The sequence below is a fragment of the Myotis myotis genome, unplaced genomic scaffold (assembly GCF_014108235.1).
Source record: "Myotis myotis isolate mMyoMyo1 unplaced genomic scaffold, mMyoMyo1.p scaffold_m19_p_11, whole genome shotgun sequence".
Taxonomy (NCBI): domain Eukaryota; kingdom Metazoa; phylum Chordata; class Mammalia; order Chiroptera; family Vespertilionidae; genus Myotis; species Myotis myotis.
The window spans coordinates 73,904,130-73,925,532 of NW_023416315.1; the positions used below are offsets into that span (position 1 = coordinate 73,904,130).

The following is a 21,403-nucleotide window of genomic DNA, read 5'->3' on the forward strand; positions in this document are numbered from 1 at the left end:
CATAAAGTAAGCATCCAATGTGTTGTAATCACCATTGTTTTTGTTTTTTTTCTCATTCACTCATTTGTTTGTTTCAAAAATATTTATTTAGAACCTGCCATATACTAGGTGCTATGAACAATACAGGATGTCTAATTATAAGTGAAAGAGACAATTTCTTTGTCCTAAACAAGCTTAGAATGTAGTTGGTAACATAGGTAACAAATAATGACATATGAATAATTAGAACAATGTGAACACCGCAAAGGATTTAGAAATGGAAAATATTAGGGAAGGATCCATTTAAACAAAGTAGTCAGGAGACTTTATAATCAAGTCTTGAGAGATTAGAAGTCAGTCTTTCAAAGAACCCAAGAAAAAGACATTCCAGGCATGAAAAAAAAAGGTGTGTCTGGAGGATAAATGGGGTGGGGGGAGCATAGTGTTCATTTTGTTACATTAACTAAAAATAAAAGTCCATGTGGCTAGTTCAAGTGAGCACCAGGGAGAGTGATTTGAGATGAAGTTGGATAGGCAGGGAGTCACCTGTCCATCTTGTAGGCCAGAACAAGCAAACTGGATTTTATTCTAGATGAAATGAGAAGCAATTGAAAGATGTTAAGCAGAAGGGAAGAGAAGACATTTTATGATTCTAAAAGTCGATTCTGAAGATATATGAAGAAGAGTTGAGATTCCTTTTTTTTTTTTTTACAGCTGCATAATATTCCATGGTGTAAATATACCCACCCCCTTTTTATCCACTCATCTGTTGATGGGCACTTGGGCTGTTTCCAGATCTTAGCTATTGTAAATTGCTCTGCTATGAACATAGGGGTGCATACATTCTTTCTGATGGTGTGTCAGGATTCTTAGGATATATTCCTAGAAGTGGGATTACTGAGTGAAATGGCAGTTCCATTTTTGATTTTTTGAGGACACTCCACACTGTTTTCCACAGTGGCTGCACCAGTCTGCACTCCTACCAGCAGTGCACTCGGGTTCCCTTTTCTCTACAACGAGTGAGGATTCACCAGCACTTGTTTGTTGATTTATTGAGAAGGATCTCTTACCTTTGAGACAGCGCAGAAAGACCTAAAAATATTATGTTAAGTGAAATAAGCCAGTCAGAGAAAGACAAATATCACATGATCTCATTTATATGTAGAATCTAATGAACAAAATAAACTGACAAACAAAATAGACCAGAGACATGGAAGCATGGAACAGACAGAGGATCTTTAGAGGGAAGTGTGTTGGAGGGAGAGGAGGGGAGAGATCAACCAAAGAACTTATATGCATATATACATAACCAGGGACACAGACAATAGTGGGTGAAGGCCTAGGGAGGGGACAGGAGTAGGGAGGATGGGGGTTATGGGAATAAAGGGAACAATAAAAAAGATAAATTAAAAAAAAACACATAAAGGGATATTAAAACCAAAAGACAAAATGTTTTTGGTATTTTTTTTTGTATTTTAAAATAAAATAATCTAAAAAAAGAACAGTTGAGGACAGCAACGGAGGGTGCTGGAAGATCAGCAGCAGAGGACTTACAGTTAGGGACGATGGTGGTTTGGACTAGAGCTCTGGTAGTAACAATAAAGGTAAATTCATTTGCGATACTTCTTTTTTCTCATTGCCTTTGATCATACTTTTATTCAAAATTATCTGTCCACAGTGATTTGACTGTTATGGAAGAAACAAATTTAAGTTTATGCCACAGGTCTCTTTTCTGTGGTGGGTTTCTTTTCTGTGGGCTTCTTCTCAGCGGCTGATTTCTTGGTGGCTGTAGCCTTTTTCCCCACCAGAGGCTTCTTCTGCTTCTTAAGCCAACAGCCTTCTCTCCTTTCTCCCCAAACGTAGGCTTCTGGCCTGGAACCCCCTTCTCATCTGATTGGGTTCCAGTGCTGCTGCTGCTTATCCACCCGCAGCTTGTGGCTCTTGGCCTGGCGAAGAATGGTGTTCCGGCGCATGGTCTTTGCCTATGGATTTAGCTTCAACATGATCCTCAGGCTTTTCAGTGGATTCTTCTTCAGGACTCTGCGGTGAATCTTCTTGCGTGGTACTCAGAGGGCCCTTTGGATTTCTGGGCTTTTCAAGATTCTGCTCAGGTCTGTACTGAGCATCTTGTGCATGGGAAGGCTGTAGTTACTCTTGATGGAGGCAGCTCTATGCCAAGTGCCACACAGCTCATCTAACTTGCGGCAAGCACTTTCAGTCCAAATGCAGAAACGGCCCACATGCCCTCCAGGTGCAAGTTTCAAAATGTTCAGTTTGCTGACATTAAGCAGAGTAATTCCAGGGCTGTTTCTGAAGGCTTTGATGATACATTGTCCTCATTATAGATGATGCAAGGTCCCCTGCGCTGGATACGACCACAGTTTCTCATTTTGCCCTTGCCAACCCTCATTCACTGAGAGGCACAGGCCTTTTTTTGTATCATTCCAGGCCTTAAGTTTCTTAAGAAGCAAAACAGCCTCCTTGGTTTTCTTGTAGCCTTCTACTTTATCTTCAACCACCAAAGGAAGTTCAGGAACTTCCTCAATGCAGTGACCTTTAGACATGACCAGTGCTGGGAAGGCTGAGACAGCCAGGGCAGAGCAGATGGCATATCGTCTCTGTGTTGTGTTTACTCTGTGGTGCCAAGGGTGCCAGGTTTTGGTTGGTGCAAACATGTGGCCCCCACGACACATATTTCCAAAAGCATCCTGGCCAGAACGATGAGTTCCACCACCTCAGACTCTGGGAATTTGAGCCACAGCTCTGCCAGGACCCCAGGACTCGGCACTGGTTCGATGCGCTGCCAATTCACTGACAGCATAGGGCTGGTCTATTGTTTTTGCACAAGTTGGTGTGAAGGAAGTTCTCAACATCTGGTGGAATGGGAGCCTGAAACACAGCAGGCAAAGTGACATTTTTGCCAGATGTTTCCCCCTTTTCAGAGTACACAGGTATCAGTGGATGAGCACACGCCATGGCGGGGAGAGGAGAAGGCCACACTCCATTTGCCATACCTTTGGGAGCTAGCATGGACAGGGCGGATAATACGTTGTGGGTGAGGAAAAGAAAAGATACAAGGAAGACTATCCAATTTCTGAGATGAGAAATTGGATGAATAATGATGCCATTAACTAAAGACTGGGGAGAAACAGGTTTTGAGGGAATAATCATGAGTATTTGGGCATATAAATTTTAAATTTCGAGATATTTGTGAGTAATCTCTCTCTCTCTCTCTCTCTCTCTCTCTCTCCTCTCTCTCTCTCTCTCTCTCTCTCTCTCTCTCTCTCTCTCTCTCTCTCGCGCGTGTGTGTGTGTGTATGTGTGTGTATGTTCCTCTCCCTCTAATATATATAAAGCTGAACCTGCAAAGAAGGAAAATTTAGGATTTATATTCTGTTAGTGTGTAAATTGTATTTAAGCTGTGGGAATAGATGACATCAGCCACAGTGAGAAGAAGAGAGACAGTGCGTAGTGAGGAGCCTTGCGGCACCTCCAATTCACTTCTCAAGCCACTGTGTTCCAGGGTCCATCCTCGTGGGCCATCTGAACAGAAATGCAGCTTTGGGAGTCAGGCATGTAGCAGGTGTTTGAAATCATGCGAACAGATGCTTCCTCTGAGAGAGTGTGGAGAGAGAAGAAAACGTGCAAGTGCTGAGCTCCCCCCTCCCCGCCACCCTCCGTCTTCTTATTTACAATTCCCAATGCCCCTCCTGTCCCTGCAGGCTGACTGCCATTCTCACCAGCCTCTGAGAGCATTCTCCCGAGGAGCATCAGTGACCCAATTATTCCCCAGTCCGTCAGCAATATTTTCTGCGCTTTCTCTTCCCGCATCCCTGTAGCACTGGGCTTTTTAACCACTTCTTTCTTCCTTGTTTTGTCTTTGTCATGTCACTCTGTACTAATTTTTTAAATATTATTTTTGAGATTCCTTTAGTCTTTCCTGTGTATTGCATGTTGGTGTTTCTCAGAGGTCTTTACTTCCTATTTTATCTTTTTAATTTTAATTCTTCATCCTGTGTAGCTTGATCTAAAACCCTGATTCAAGACTTCTTCTAAGCTGGCAACCAAATCTGTATTTCTAAATCCACACATTTAACTGTTTACCAGATCTCTGTCCTGGGAGACACCCAGATTTCATTGAAATTATAATCTTTTCATTAAAACTTTGCCTCAATTCCTTATTTTGGTAACTGCCATCTTCTTCACCAGTTCCCCTTTCATACTTAAGCATTTTATGTGACCCTTTTTCCCTCTTCACTATATGGATAAATGAATCAGAAGTCATATATATAATTCCTCTATATCAAGGGTAATATTTGACCTATCTTTTCAATATTAAATACTATTGACTTAACTTGGACCCTTTTTCTTCTCTCCTGAAATATTAATGAAAACTCCTAAATATACTTTTTGCACCCAGTCTGGTTTTTCCATAATTCAGGCTCTATATTGTTGCCTGAGAGATATTTCTGAAATACTAGTTGATCATGTTACCATCCTGTTAAAAGCATTTTATGGTACATCAGGGCTATAAGCTTAGGGTGATATTTATTCCTCTTTATGAGCTGACTTCTGTCTAGTTTTCCATTTTCATCTGCCCTCACCTATACTTTCTTGAGATTATACTAAAAGAGAAAGAAAGAAAGAGAGAGAGAGAGAAAGAAAGAAAGAAAGAAAGAAAGAAAGGTGAACAAAAGAAAAATGAAAGAAAGAAAGAAAGAGAGAGAGAAAGAGAAAGAAAGAAAGAAAGAAAGAAAGAAAGAAAGAAAGAAAGAAAGAAAGAAAGGGAAAAAGAGAAAGAAAGGAACAGAGGAATGTAGAAAAGAAGGGAAGAAGAACATTTTGCTTTTATAACTTCTTTTACTGGACTATTTTAATAGTCTTGAGAAGTTAAAGGTGTTAGATTTAGAGGACTGACCTCTGTTAGGATTTTCTTCAGCTATGATAGGGAAACCTCATACTGCCATCATTTCCATGCCGGCTGTTTCTTAAAAGCCATCAACAAAATTCTTACTGCTACAAGAATGAGAAAATAGAACTTGGAATCAAATTAAAAAGGAGTACATACATATTAGTTTTCTGTTGCCGCTGCAATAAAATTCCACAACCTTAGACTGAAAATGACGCACGTTACCGTATTTAGAGGGCAGAACTCTGCAATATTTTTCACGGAGCTGAAATCAAAGTAGCACTAGGGCTTAGTTTCTTTCGGGAGGTTCTGGGAGAGAACCTTTTCCTCGCCTTTTCCAGCTCCCAGAGGCCGCCCAGTTCCTTGGCTCCCTGTGTATCACTGTGGCCTCTGCTTCCAGAGCCACGCTCCTCCTGTCCAATTCTGACCCTCTTGTCTCTCTCTAATGAGGGCCCTCCCAGACATTACATTGGGCCCATCCAGATAATACAAAATAATCTCTCCATCTAAAACTCCTCAATTTCATCACACGCACAGAGCCCCTTTCATAATGTAAGCTCACATAGCCACAGGTGGGAGTATTACTGTGCAGACATCTTTGTTGAGGAAGGCATTATTTTAACTACCACAGAATAATTGTAAATAATTGATAAAAGTTTAACAAACTAAAATATGTTATAATACATTTTTGTTTTCTCCTTTTAGTTTTCAATAAAAAAGTCTTATTTTAATTGGTTAGTCTGCTAAAATTATATGGAAAATAGAATCCTGGATTTTCACCTCTGAAGTTACAGTAAAATACTTTCCACATATTCCAAAGCTACACTATTACCTACCAGGTTGGTTTTTTTTTTATTTCTCAAAAGTAATTGACACAAGAGAAAGTTCTTACTAATAACATTTTGTTATTACAATTCTTGCTACCTTTTTATAGGCATTTGTTCATTTCTTAAATGTATCCCTGAGAGCAAGAAGTTAAAAAATACTAAATACAATAGACATGATATTTATATAGAACAAGCCAAGCTGAAAATAATACTTTCTCCCTTCACCTCCTTCCCCATCCACCCTTTCTCTCTTGTGAAAAGGAGTTAGAGATTCTTAGGAAAGAAACTCAAAAACAACAGCAATGGTATAAGGAAACTAAAATTTCCCCTGGGAAAAGGGGCTAGGACTCTTCAGTGCACATTTAATACATACATCCAGAGACTAAAGTGGAACAAAGCACCTTAAAGAAAGACGAATCTAGAGTTAATATTTTCTGATGGTAGGTTTTGATTGTAGCGATGTCCCATACTATAGGGAGATCTCAGATCTTGCAGCATATGATGGTTACCAGACAGATGAAATAAAACACAAAATAAAACAAAAAAAAATCATAAGTGAATCAAGTAAAACTACATTAAGAGTGGGGAGGCAACTCCAAGGTTTTTCCACCAGAGAGTACAGGTGGTTGGTTCATATTTGTATTTGAATATAGAACACTTTTTTTTTTCAAATAGTGGGGGATGGAGTTAAGTTTTATTTTTCTTGTCAACGAATAATAAATAACTTGCAGTTGAACCTATTTGTAATCAAAGGACAAGAAGCTGAGTTCACTTTTTGCCTGTATAATTGTGAGGAAGTCAGATAATCTGTTTGAGCTTCAGTTTCTTCATCCATGAAATGAAGAGAACAGTCCTTACTCAAATCATTGGGATGTTTGATTCAACCTGTGATTGTGGCTACTATGATTTTGCATTCTGAGCTTTCAACTAGTCCATGAGGTCATGTGATCAGTCTTCTTGATGAATTAATGTTTCATGGCAATGTACTTTCTGTAATGATAAAAAAAATTAAAGCAGAAGCATGTTTTTTTTTTATTATAAAAGAGCATTGTTCTTCAGTGACAAGGGTAAGGTAAAACTAAAACAATGATATAACTGAAGGCCTTTCCTACAAGAACACACAATCACTTGAAGAATTTGATTAATGGAGATAATGTAATAACAGGTACATTTAGAACATAGAGAGCCAAAAATCATCATATTTACTAGTTAAATAAAATAAAGAGAATATAAATTTTACATTTTCCTACTGAGAAATGAAAGTAATATCTACAAAAACTGATTGATAGACATGCACTTATGTAACAAAGCCATTTTCCTCAGTTTGTCAATCAAAATGAATAATTTCAATGTTTAATTTCTGCTAGATCATTTTAATATTTAACTACCTAAAATACCCCCAATCATATTCTTTAGAAAATGGTTAGACTGGAATTCTGCAGTTCTAATGATGACATTTTATTATGATAAAAATGACTTCATTAATTGATGATCATATATCAACTCATAAAGTAGATAAAATATTTTAAAAGTTTTCAAGTCTAAGATAGTATAAAGCCATTTGAAGTGTTTAGAAAATTTTTGAGAAATAAACATTTATAATTCTTTTTTATTTTTACAAAGTCTTGTATGAATTTCATTATAAATTTAACCACATTAATTGCCCACTTTCTTTCTTTTATAAGGTCTGTGTATGTTGATAATTTGCCAAATCTAACCCTCAAAATATAATTAAAAAGGAAAAATACAATGTGTTAGTAACAGGATGATACAAGAGATGGCAAGAATTGTAGGGAGTTTTGATTTTTATCCCACTTGTCCTTATGAATGGCTTTGGTTCTATTTTAGAACATGGGAATTAAAAAAAAATGCAGTTGATGACTTTCCAAGATATTTGATTTATGACCTTTTAAAAAATTCTGTCTTGTTTCTCCTTTATTCTTTGCATCCTTGAAAGAACATTCACAACTTCATAATGAAAATAATATCAAAAGGTTACTATACCGAGGATGAAAAAATAATACATTCAAACATTTCATGAGAGCTATGTTTTAAGTTGAAAGTAACTGTAAAGTATAAAGCATCATTTAAATGTAATTGTTGATTTCTGAAGCAAAATGTCTTTTGTTTTATAAAAATAGTCATAATAAATATTAATGCTTAAACATTATTTCAGTCAGCTAAACATCTTCATGAAAAAATATTTAAGAAATTTTACTGAATCTAGCTTAAGTAATTAACTTGTGCATTTCCATACTTATAGGAAACAATTGAGTTGTGTGAGAAACTCCTAAAAAAGCATATAAATGGTAGTATTAACTTATTTAAATGTAGCTATTGGCAGCAAATACAACTAATAACACAAAATATAATGTTATACCTGGATAATTTATTCTTAAATAATGGAACAATACATTTTTTTCCATCATAGAATTGGTTTATTGACTTGGAAAGGACATATCTTTTTTTTTTTAATCCTCACCTGTGGATATATTTTCAGAGAGAGTGGAAGAGAGAGGGAAAGACAGAGAGAAATTTCGATGTGCGAGAAACACATCGATTGCTTGCCTCCTGCACATGACCTGACCAGGGCCCAAGCCAGGGAGGAGCCTGCAACCAAGGTACATACCCTTGACTGGAATTGAACCTGGGACGCCTTGGTCCGCAGGCCAATGCTCTATCCCCTGAGCAACACCAGCTAGGGCTGGAAAGGATATATCTTCATCTCATTAGTTCTTTATATATTATCAAGAAATTTTATTGAAAAATATTATGTATTAAAATTTAAATTTGAATTTTAATACATAATATTTTTGGAAAATAACAAGCAATTATATATTGCACTAGTTTAAAATCTAGTGATGACCCACTTGAGTCTTTTATTTATGATATTATAAGGTTAAATGAAAAAAAATATATGCAAAGCATATAGCATATGTTAACCCTCAAGTTAACATACATTAACCCTCAATTTTTTGGACCTTGATTTAATAGGCTTTGAATTTAACAGACAAAATTTCTGGTCCATATGTCACATGTGAAAATTAACACCCTGTTAATTTTAATATGCCAAGATTTGTTTATAATGAAATTAACTAGTTACTTTTTGTTATTAATTCACTGCTATTTTAACAGATTTTAGTGAATAGGCCATATGTTGGAAAAAACAGTGTCGTAATTCTCCTGACATAAATATTAGATATTGACAACTATAGTCTACATATTCTACATATTTAAATCCAAGAGTGACCATTGGTAATCAATGTTCAGCTAATGATTAGTACGTGATCACACCACATCACCTGTGGTAACTGGTTCTGTTGTCCAGAGGTGTGACTTTCTGCAGCAGTTTTTTTCTTTAATTAATCTTTATTGTTGAAAGTATTACTGACATCCCCTCCTGCCCCATTGGTCCCCTCCACCTGGCACCCACCCCCTCTAGGCCTACCATACTATTCTGTATCCATGGGTTACACATATATGCATATATGTACTTTGGTTCATCTCTTCCCACCTCCCTCCCCCTTCCCTCTGAGATTCCTCTGCAGCAGTTTTAACCCACCCTCCAATGTTCCCACGTGCACTGAACCATGCCCCAGCCCTGGGCATTTATTTACTGGAGGTGACTGGTAAATGCACACACTTACTGGGCTTTTCAGTATAAATTTACAGCAATGCAGATAGAAAACTGTTTTTTGAAATTAAACTTTTCATACATACTTAATTTTTTTAGACATTTAGTGAAATGTCTTATTTAGTAGACTATTCTTTTTTTAAATTTACCTTCACTGCTGAAAGTATTACAGATGTCCCCCTTTTCACCCCATTGACTCCTTCTGGTATTTACCTGACAATGTAACACACACAAACTTCAAATAAGCATTTTGCAAAATGTGTGAAACTCATCAATGGAACCTAGGGGAAAAGAGAGTTTAAAATCACAATAGATTTTCCTAAATGTAATTAGAACTTGGGAATCTCTCCTGTTTTGTTCCAGGCCTCTCCTCTTATAATTTTGTACATCCTCTAATTATCATCTCATCAGTTATCACCTAACTATAGATGTTACATAAGTTGTATCCACAGCCCATACCTTACTTCTGATTTCCAGACCCAGCTACCCCCTTCACATACCCTCTTGACCACCTTTGAAATATCACAAACTCAATGTATAAAATCAAACTTACAATTCTCTCTCCCAGTCTTCTCTATTGGCAAAACTATCCATTCAGCTACTTAAGCCAAAAAACTCAGGTATCATTTCTTAATCAATTTCTAACATCCGTGGAATCCAGCTGCTTGTTTCCATGTGACCACTTTTCCCTGATCACATGGACCTAGGACAAGCAGCTCTTGTTTCTTTCCTGGACTTTATCATTTTGCACCCCTAACATTCACCCAACCAAACTACTATGTCCCCGTCCTTATGATAAAGAAAAATAAGTCACCTTTCTGTACTTAAAGAATTTCATGGCCTTGTCCTACTGCTTACCCACTTCATAGCACATCATAATCTCTCTGCTCTACTCCCATTATTTCCTTTCCGTGCATTTTTCTCATCTCGCTTCCTCCCACCAGGGTTTTGCATGTGCTGCCCCACTTCCCTGGAATGCTTTTTCTATACCCTCCCTCTTGTTGCTTCCTGTCATACTCCAGATTCAGCCCTACCGTTCCTTCCTCAGGAAACTTACCCCTGACTTCTGCCTAATCTTTTTCTACATGCTCATACTTCCTGTCATGTGTAGCACTTGAACATGTATAGTCATTTGAGTGATTTTTTGATTACAAATCTGTCTCTTTCACCTCTCCATGAGCTATGTGAGGAGAGAGACTTTGCTCACCGTGCTTGACTTTGCTCACCATAATTACCAACCCAAGTGGCTAGCATGTATAGGCATGCATATATTGGTTAAGCAAATGAACTAGTAAAATTAGTAGCGGAAACTGACTTTTTTTCAGAAAATGACTATTATCTGAATGATTTGTTCCCATTTTTATCTAGGTCTTTCTGCTTGATTTTGTGAGAACTTTTGATGTCATCGGGTTTATTACATTGTATTATAATTATATGTTTAATTATCTATATCTCCTAATAGACTCTTTGAAGACTAGATTATGTCTGTTTTTTCATAATTTTTTCTGAAAGTTTAAACAGTAACATAAAACCTAATGTATGGTAGGCACTCAAAAATATTTATAGAACTAATGAATGCTAAATCTGTGCACACAATGTCAAATATATATTACAGCATTGTGGCTTAAGATTTTATCATGTTTTGTATTAACTTATTCTGGTTATTGATGTTGCCAGTTGACATTAGTGTGTGCATGGCTCTTGTATTATTTTGAAGCCAACATGAGCTGGTCAGTCTTGATGTGATTCTTGATTGACATGTATGGTTAAAAACTCCAAATATACATACTCTTCCAAAACAGATTAGACTAGATTAACCACAGTTATTGCTGCTTTATCTAATTCTTTTAAAGGTATAAAACAGTAATTTTACTGAGATACTAACATAAACAAAACAAATCAATACAGTAGATGGAATTGGATTAATTGTAAGAGATTTACAAGGGAAGCTTAGACTTTCCAGTGCAAATATGAGTGCTTGTGGAGTGCAAGCATTTTTACTGCTAGAACACTATTGAATGAGGAAAACTCTGATCAGTAACATTCATGCCTCCTAAAGTCTTTTAAGTGTGTATCACTCCTCAGAGACACACTGTTGGAATTATCCACATTCAAATGATTGGGACTGAAGGAATATATTAGAATCATATTTTATATTAGTATCTTTCAAATAGTTTTGGGTTATATAATACTCAACTGAAATATGCTGACATTTACTTAGAAGCTAAGTAAAACTTTTGATGAACTGGGCCTTACTTCATTCAGTTGTTATATCTCAATCAGACAAGCTCGACTTTATAATTTTAGTTTTAGTCAAGATGAGATTTATGGGTATATAAATATCCAAAGACTACTGTGAAGAAAGTGAGAGTTGAAGAAATGAGTTATTAATCTTTACTACAGAACCTTAACAAATGTCATATAGCTTTTATAAGTAGATACCTAGGAGGTAGTAGATTCATAAGCCCCCCAAAATAGATTTCCTCTTATAAACCTCTGATACTTGGAACATAATTAATAGTTACCTATTACTCACTTGTGAAGTCAAAGCTTTTACTTCATTTATTAAATTCAAGCTTTAGTACAAAATTAACAAAATTAAATACTGTCATAGTGAATGGGGATGTCTACCTTGCTTTTTGATGTGTGTGTGTGTTTGGTATGTTTTTATTCACTATCGCCTGGTAAAATATTTACAAGAAATGTATTTCTGGCTGAATATATTTCTTTCTGTCCTTGCAGATAGTCATACATGCTCACTAGGTAGGTGCCCATGTTTGCTTGATTAATTTGTTTGACTAGTAAATTAAATGGTGATAAAGAGTCTTGTTACTGAGCTAATTTCTTATATGATGTTTGCCATCACTTTTTAGTATTGAGTTTTAAAAGACTAGCACCCAGAAGGTGTTTCATCTCCTCCCAGGCTCCGTGACCTCCGTTTAGATAAGTGGTCTCCAGGTGGATGGTGACACATGGGTCAGAGACCTGCTTTCGGGAGAGGAATGACTTTCCCAGAGGACTGGCTCAAACAAAGAGCAAACTCTCATTGTTTGCTGAGTAACTGTCGAAAGAATTAGCTGAGGGAGGGCTTTTATCATTATCTCATGCTTTCTTTATCAAAAGATAACATTTTAAAAATTATCTTTATTGTTGAAAATATTACAGATGCCCCCCCCCCCATTTTCCCCCATTGGCTCCCTCCATCCTGCACCCACCCTTCGCAAGCCTTCACCACACTATTGTCTGTGTCCATGAGTTATGCACAGATGCATATAAGTTCCCCAGTTAATCTCTCCCCACCCACCTCCTACCCCTGCCTTCCCTTTGAGATTCGTCAGTCTGTTCCATGCTTCTATGTTTCTGGATCTATTTTGTTCATCAGTTTATTTTGTTCATTAGATTCCACATATGAGTGAGATCATGTGATACTGATATTTCTCCTTTTGGCTTACTTTGCTTATGCTAAAAGGTAGCCTTTTTAAAGAAGCTAAAATATATACAAGGTTTAATGAATATAAATACGTAGCAATTTTTAAGGAGCTTTGATACAACTAGTAAATATTACATGTACATCTTATACACAGGGTTTGTGGAGTCCTCTAAAGGTTTTTTTTTTTTTTCTTGTATGACTATTTATTTCTAAAATTTCCTTGTACAATATACTCTCCCTATTGCGATCCACTGGATGGATTCTGAAACCCATATAAGAATTAGGTCAAACGACGATAGTGTAGAACATTGAAAAATAAATTAGGGGATGATTCATGTTTCTAAGAGCATAAGTTGAAAATCACTGTGTGAAGATGAGAATGACTGGCCATGGGGACTTTGAGAGTCTTTCCAGTTAGCACTGCGTGGCTGGCTCCCATTTCTTCTCAGCTCTTCCACCCAGCGGGACATTTTAAACCCAAATGCAAATAGGACCACCTGATATTTTGTTAGTATTAATTAATTTCTAACTACATATTTGCTAATTTGTAGAGTTGAAAACTTCCAAGACTGATCTTAACTTTGAGATAAAAAAAGACACCAGGTATTTGATACTCTAAATCATCTTCTGTTGTTTAAACTGCTAATGTCAGAGAATGAGATCCGACTTTTCTCTATGGTATTAGGCTGCTTTTGCATGAATTTCCTCCAAATCTCCCCCCAAAGCAAAATTCCTGTATCTAGTGTAGTTCAAAAAGCAAGACTAGAAAAAGGGAAAAAGTAGAGATCATAGGTACATACATTTTGGTTCTGTGCTTGTGATTCCCCAATGATTATGTTTTCTACAACCATGACAATGCTTTTTTTTTTCCTTCCTGACCAACTCTTGTCCTTTAGCTCATTGTACTTGGAGGAGTCTGTGTGGTTCTAACCATTTTTTAGTTCTATTTTTATTGTTGACATTATTACAACAGATGTTCCCCATTTTCCTTCCCTTTCACCTTCTCTTCCCAGCCTGCCCCCCTCCCCTCTGGTCATCACCACACTATTGTCTGTGTCTATGGGTTTGCATATATGTTCTTTGGCTAATCTCTTCACCATTTCCATCCAATCCCGGACTCCTGCCTCCCCTCTGACAGCTGTTAATCTATTTCGATGTATCCATGCCTCTCTTTCTATATTGTTCATTATTTTATTTTGTTCATTAAATTCCATATATAAGTGAGATCATGTGGTATTTGTCTTTCTCTGACTGTCTTCTTTCACTTAGCATAATAATCTCCAGGTCCATCCATGATATTGCAAAAGATAAGATTTCTTTCTTTTTTTATGGCTGCATAGTATTCTGTTGTGTAAATGTACCATAGCCTTTTTATCTACTCATCTGCTGATGAACTCTTTGGCCATTTCCAGGTCTTAAATATTGTAAATAATGCTGCTATGAACATAGGAGTGCATATATTCTTTCTGAGTGGTGTTTTGGAATTCTTTAAATACCTAGAAGTGGGATCACTGGATCAAAAGGCAGTTCCATTTTTAATTTGTTGAGGAAACTTCATACTGTTTTCCACAGTGGCTGCACCAGTCTGCATTTCCATCAGCAGTGCACTAGGGTTCCCTTTTCTCCACGTCCTTGCTAGCACTAGTTGTTTGTTGATTTATTGAAAATAACCATTCTGGAAGGTATGAAATGATATGTCATTATGGTTTTAATTTGCATTTCTCTGATGATTAGTGACATTGAACATTTTTTTTCATATGTCTATTGGCCATCTGTATGTCCTCTTTGGAGAAACATCTATGCATGTCCTTTGCCCATTTTTTAAAATCCTCACTTGAGGAGATGTTTCCATTGATTTCAGAGAGAGAGAGGAAGGGAAAAAGAGAAAGAGACAGAGATAGAGAGAGACAGCAACACACAGAGAGAATCATAGATTTGAGAGAGAAACAACAATCAGTTGCTTCACGTATGCCCCCAAACCAGGGATCAAATCTGCAAACTAGCATGTGCTCTGACAAGGAATCAACATACACAACATTTTGGTGCGTGGGACAATGCTCCAACCGACTGAGCCACCCAGCCATGACACCTTTGCCCATTTTTTTTTTTTAGTTGGATTGTTTGTCTTTCTGGTGTTGAGTTGTGTAAGTTCTTTATATACAGGGTGTCTCAAAAAAGGCATGCGCATTTTAACAGCTGATAGCTCAAATTTGAAAATGAAAAGTATTTTAACAAACACTGCCTTTATAATTATTCAAAGTATGTATATACATTTTTTGGGAAAACCCTATAGTTTAGAAATCAACTCCTCATTAGATATATCATTGAAAATATGTTCTCCCATATAGTGGCTTCCCTTTTCATTTTGTAGATCGTTTCTTTTGCTGTGCAGAAGCTTTTTAGTTTGACGCAGTCCCATTTTTTTTTTTTAAATTGGTTTGTTTTGTTTCTCTTTCCCTAGGAGATATAGCAACAAAAACATTGCTATGAGAGATGTCTGAGATTTTACTGCCTAGGTTTTCTTCTAGGATTTTTATGGTTCTGTGACTTACATTTAAGTCTTTTATATGTTTTGAATTTATTCTTGTGCGTGGTGTAAGTTGGTGGTCTACTTTCATTTTTTTTGCATGTGCCTGTTCAATTTTCCAAACACCTTTATTGAAGAGATTGTCTTTCCTCCATTGTATCCTCTTGTCTCATTTGTCAAACATTAATTGACCATAAAGGCATCAGTTTATTTCTCGGTTTTCTGTTTTGTTCCATTGATCTATACTTAATTTAAAAAAAAATACTTCAGATTACTCAGTAAGCACAGTTTTGAGTTCTCTTATTAATGGGTCTAAGCATTTTTGTAGCTCATTAATACATATATTTCTTTTTAATAAGTTTATTATGGTGACATTGGTTAATAAGATTATATACATTTCAAGTCTACAATATTGTAATACATCATCTGTATATTGCATTGTGAACTTATAAATTTAATCCCTTCCATCATCCTACTAATATATTGACCCCCTTTACTGTCTTCAACCTTCCCCACCCACTTCACCTCTGGTAACCACAATACCTATATTTGTGATTTTTTTTTTTTAAAGACCTACATCTCTCTTAGAATATGGGAATTTGACTACATTTGAAACAGATTTCTTTAAAAAATTTTAAGTTAAGTTTTATATTTTTATAACTTCAAATAATGGAACTTAAAAAAACATATACCACACAATTCTATCTAAAGCCTAGTTTGAGACAATTTGTGTATCCAAATATGGAGTCTTCAGGATAATTGGCTTTGAAAACACTACTCTGCCTTTGTAAGTGCTATCAAAGTTTCAGTCAGATCAGTATCAAATTATATATTTGGGCTTTTTACTTGAGCTGATTCATATTATTCTGTGGGCCTTTGATCAAAAATAAATATAGTGGATGTTATAGTGCATGGCCTAGATTTTCCCCTGCATGACTGTCCTGCCTCTGATTAAAGCACATCGAGCTGACATTTTGTACAAAACAATGGTCAAATATCTGCAATATCATAAGTTCTACCATCCTATCTATTAAAAGAGAAACATGGTAATTAGCGTACGACCGCTACCCTTCCCATTGGCTAATCAGGGCGATATGCAAATTAACTGCCAGCCAAGATGGCGGTTAACCGCCAACAAAGATGGCAGTTAATTTGCATACATAGCCGCAATGCTGGGAGGCTAAAGGGATGGGAAACCCAGCGGGCAGGCAAGAGGTGGGGGGCGGGCAAAGACAGAGGGTGATCAGTGATTGCATTGTGGATTGGAGGCAGAGAGAGCTGCTTCCCCATGATCACCATGGCATTGGGAGCAGAGAGAGCTCTGGCGCAGGCCAGCCGGCATCCCCAGGGGTTATGGAAATTGGGGGCAGAGAGAGCCCCGGCCAGGCCAGCTGGCACCACTGGACCCCCGGGGCTGTGGGTGCCGGCTGGCCTGCTACCCCTTGATCGCCATGGCGATCGGGGGCAGAGAGAGCCCCAGTGCAGGCCAGCCGGCACCCCCAGACCCTCCCAGGCGTGGGTGCCGGCTGGCCTGCTACCCCGTGATCGCTGTGGAAAAAGACCTTCAAGGCCTGTCCAAGGAAGGTTTGCATTTAAAACTAAGTGGGGTGGTCCGGAACTGCACGGCACTGACAAGCAGGGTAGTCTCTGTGTCAGTGGCACATCTGCGGCTTGAAGCGTGGGGGGTGAGGGCCATGCAAGCCAGAGGCTTTGGATGCAATGGTCAGATAATTTCAGCTCCAAGGCAGGCGCAATCAGGGAAGCCATGGGGACCTTCACAAAAAAGGAGAAGGCTGAAGAGCAAGGATACTTCCCAGAGAGGGTTAAAGAACAGCTGGCAGCCTTGAAGAAACAACATGTAGAAGAGATCACTCATCATAAAAAGGAGATTGAGCATCTGCAAAAAGAAATTGAGCAGCACAAGCAGAACATCAAGAAACTGAAAGATCATGATACTGCGGCAGTGTCAGGGTGAGGGGACAGCCATATTTGTCAGTGCGCCTGAGCTGTCAACAACAAAAAGTGTGAGGGAGCTGGGCAGGCGCACAGACAGGCACACAGACCCCAGGCCCACCTCGCCACCGCCTGGCCTCACCACCACCGCTGCCGATGCCGTCTCATGGGGCCTGCGCCCCGCAGCGGGAGGCGGGGGGCGGGGGGATGTCTTACAAACCGAACTTGACCATGCACATGCCTGCCACCTCCATCAAGGCCTCTGGGAGCATTCACCCGCATTCCACCAGCATGGCAACGTCTTCCCAGTACCGCCAGCTGCTGAGTGACTAGGACCACCATCTCTAACACGCAGGGAACAGAGAACAGCCAGGTGCCCAGAGCAAATATGCTGAGCTTCTGGTCATCACTGAAGAACTAGGGAAGGAGATCTGACTCACATAAGAGGGCAGCAAGAGCGCGATGGAGAGACTGAAATGAGGCATCATCCACACGACAGGGCTGGCTCGGGAGTGCTTGGACGAGATGGAGTGGAACACCAGGTCCCAGGACCTAGCCCCTAAGTCAGCATGAAAGGCTTTCCCTCTTCTTCCAAGAAGTGACAGCTCATGCTTGCACCCCCTTCAGATGAAACTTGGTTTCAAAATGGTAACAGCCTGGTTTCTCCTCCCTGTGCCCCTCCCGTGGTTCATCAGGCTCTGAACCTCCCATCGCTGAGATGGAGAAGAGATTTTTGCAGTTATTAGATTTACATATTAGTTAGGAACTATCCAGGACATTTTGTGTGTTTTTTTTTAAGCATTGATTTACATGATGCATGTCAGTTACCTATCACAGCAAACTGTAGTTGGCCTCCCAGATACGTGTTTCTCTTCTGGATACATTTCTGTTACTCACATGGTTCTTTATGTTTCTCTTCTGAGCTGATCCAACTCTGAGGGTTTGTTTCAGTGAGTCCTGAGGCAGCGCTTTAGTAGCCAGTGCCCATTCACCACACAGTATAAATTCTTCTCAATGTAACTTTTTTTTTTTTTTGCTTAAGCATTTGCATGACTATTAGTACTTTGAAGTCAATCTTTAAAATGCACAAGTTATAAATACAGAAGAAAGAGCAATTTATTGAACCTTGCCTGACAAGGACCCCTGAAATTTCCCCTAAGGATGTATGTACATTTCAGTTCCGCCTTTCCCATCAGTGGATCCAAACATCTGGAAGACAGTGACCAATAGAGTTTGCATCTTTGCATGTATTTATTACTTGATGTAATAAAGCTTATTTTCATTAACAACAAAAAAAGAAACTGAAAGATCATGCTGATGCTTAAGTGCACACAGTTCCCCATAGAATGGCTACATACTGTCCACTTCTATGAAGACATAGTTCAGGTAACTAATATCTATCTATGCTGCCAACAGATTATAATAAATTGTTATCAGTGGGGAAAAAAACCACAAAAAAACAAGTGGGGTGACATCGGAATTACCCGAGCGTACCCCCAACCCCTTCACCTGCCCAGATGCCTAGGGTCCCTTTATAGCTGGACTGAGCCCAGTGCCGCCCTGTGGCCTGGACACCAGACCTGACCACCTCTCTGGTTTGGCCCAAACATCTGAAGTTCGCATTAGTTGCCAACTTAAGAAATTGGAGCATTCACATAAAATCAGGATTCCCCACTTCTCTTTCCAAAGTGGCCGATTGGGCTACCAACCAAGGGTGGTCGGTGTCACTTCAACCCTAAGAGGAACCCCCAGCTTGGGGGTGTGGTGAGGAGGAAGCTATCCGTGCAGACAGTTCAGTTGTGTAAACTCCCACTGACAGTAGCACAGCCCAACAGTGTGGCCATTCCACTGCGAGGCAGCACAGCCATGAAACAGTCTGGCTGATAAACAAGGTCCCTCTCCAGCTTTCAGGGGGCTTCACCTACTCCAACCCACTGCACCCCACTCTACCCCAGTGAGACAGCTTCAGTGTTTCAGCTCCAGCAAACAGAACACGTCCCAGTGGAAAGGGAAAGTGTATCCATGGCCAGTGTTGAGACATAATGAGACAATATTGAGACATAATGCATAGTTCTGGAGGTATGATTTACTTATTGTTTTCAATAGCAAAATTTCCCTATATTTAGATGGTCTTAATCTCTTTCACAGGTTAATAAATCAAATCACAACATATAGCTGCTTCAGCTTGCTAGGCTCACACTGTTATTCTGATAATGGTTTATCTGTTTCTCTTGTGGATTCCCAAAGCTCTCTAATGGCACTAAAGTTAGTCATACACTCTACTTTGTTGACCCATTCATTCAATAATTCATTGAATACATGCAGTTTACATATTTTAAAAAGCCTATTGTGTGGCCCTATTTGGTTTGGCTCAGTGGATAGAGAGTCGGCCTGTGGACTGAGGGGTTCCGGGTTTGATTCTGGTCAAGGGCACATGCCCGGGTTGTGGGCTCAATCCCCAGTAGGGCACGTGCAGAAAGCAGCTGATCAATGATTTTTCTCATTATTGATGTTTCTATCTCTCTCTCTCTCTCCCTTCCTCTCTAAAATCAATAAAAATATAAAAAAGAAAAAAAGAAGGTAAAAAAAGCCTATTATGTGCCATTATCTGGGTTGTGTGTAGGAAATATGACAATATAGCAGCCAGCAAGGTAAACACAGTGCTAGCGCTGGAGATCATGTATTTTTCTTTCCTGTCTAGACCATGACTAGACTGCAAGGTCTTTGAAGGCAGACATTGCAACTATCTCCTTTCTACCTTCAGTGTACCATTCCGTACACACATTCTGGGAACTGAAAACATATTTCTTAATTTTTTTTAAAAAAAATTATTGATTTGAAAGAGAGAGATAGATTTTTTTGTTTCACTTATTTATATAGTCATTGGTGGATTTTTCTATGTTCCCTGTCTGGGGAATGAACCTGCAAACTTGGTGTATTAGAACAAACCTCCAACCAACTGAGCTCCTGGGCTAGGGCAGAAAACGTACTTTTTACATAAGTGAATAAATGAACAATGGCAACCTATAGTATCATTCACTTCATCCAAACAAATACTGGGACCTTCAGTGAAACGGCTCTAATACATAGTTTTATAGTTGTATCCTTAGATCCCAGGCAATGTAAAATTATTGTAAAATTGGCTCATATGATTTAACTGATGTTTTACACTTAGTTGTATCATTGTTCTGATATCAGTCCATGATTAGAAAACATAGAGATTTTTCTGGGCAGTAGCTTCATTCCATTCCATTGATTCTTTTTCTACTCTACTGAGCTTTTAGACTCTTCTGCTTCATTTACAGGTGTTACATGGATTGGGTCCAAGTTAGTCTTCACTTTGCCTGCTAAACATTTGGAATTCCTTAAGTAACCAATTATTTAGGCAGAATTAGAGTTGGTTCCATTTTATATTTTATTTTCTCTCTGTATAGAGTGGTCTAAAGAGGAGATGGTAGTCTTTCTCTGAGAAAGGAAGGTATTTCTATGAGTTCCTTTTCACGACTTTGTGACTTCCGATGTCTTTTATTGTTTCATTTTTATATTTTGCATTTGAGATTTCCTTCTTTTTCTCCTTATGCAAGACCATCTCCTTCCAACACCTGATTTATAACCATTTTATCTTTTAATTAGTTTTTTAAAACCACTTCTTTGTGTGGCATTTTAAATTTGTTGTATACATTACTGAGCCAATAAGTGTAATGTTTAAGAAGGCAGGGTCTGTATTCAGGCTTCATCCCTTACTTGAGGAGTGGTAACATGTAGTCACTTAATCTCTAAGTCTCGATGGCTTCATCTACATGCTGCAATGGAACCTATCTCCTAAGGCTCTACCAAGGATTAAATGAATGTGGGTAAATTGCTTAGCACAGTGACTGGTAACTATTGCATATTATTGTCATTATTATTGCTTTTGTTGTAGTTGATATTAATAGTGCCTTAGATGGAAAACGTCTAGGGCCCTGGGATCACCTCTATGACTTCTCTTGTAGTCCTGATGTAACACAAATGCAAGCACTCTAATGAAGCTTTTCTAGCCAGTGGATGAAAAGTGAAAAATGAATTAGTTAATGCTATAAGTTCTGATTCAACATACTTTTTTTTAGAAGAGATATTTTTCCATTTGTAGATATACAATATACTC

At 38.3% G+C, this 21,403-nt stretch overlaps 1 protein-coding gene and 1 pseudogene across 4 annotated transcripts in view; one reads left to right on the top strand and one right to left on the bottom strand.

Annotated features, from left to right (window-relative positions):
• The window catches only part of TFEC (transcription factor EC), an 84,796-nt gene that overhangs the window by 14,774 nt on the left and 48,619 nt on the right, over positions 1-21,403 (top strand). The window lies entirely within an intron of this gene.
• On the bottom strand, positions 1,692-2,977 carry LOC118666485 (annotated as a pseudogene).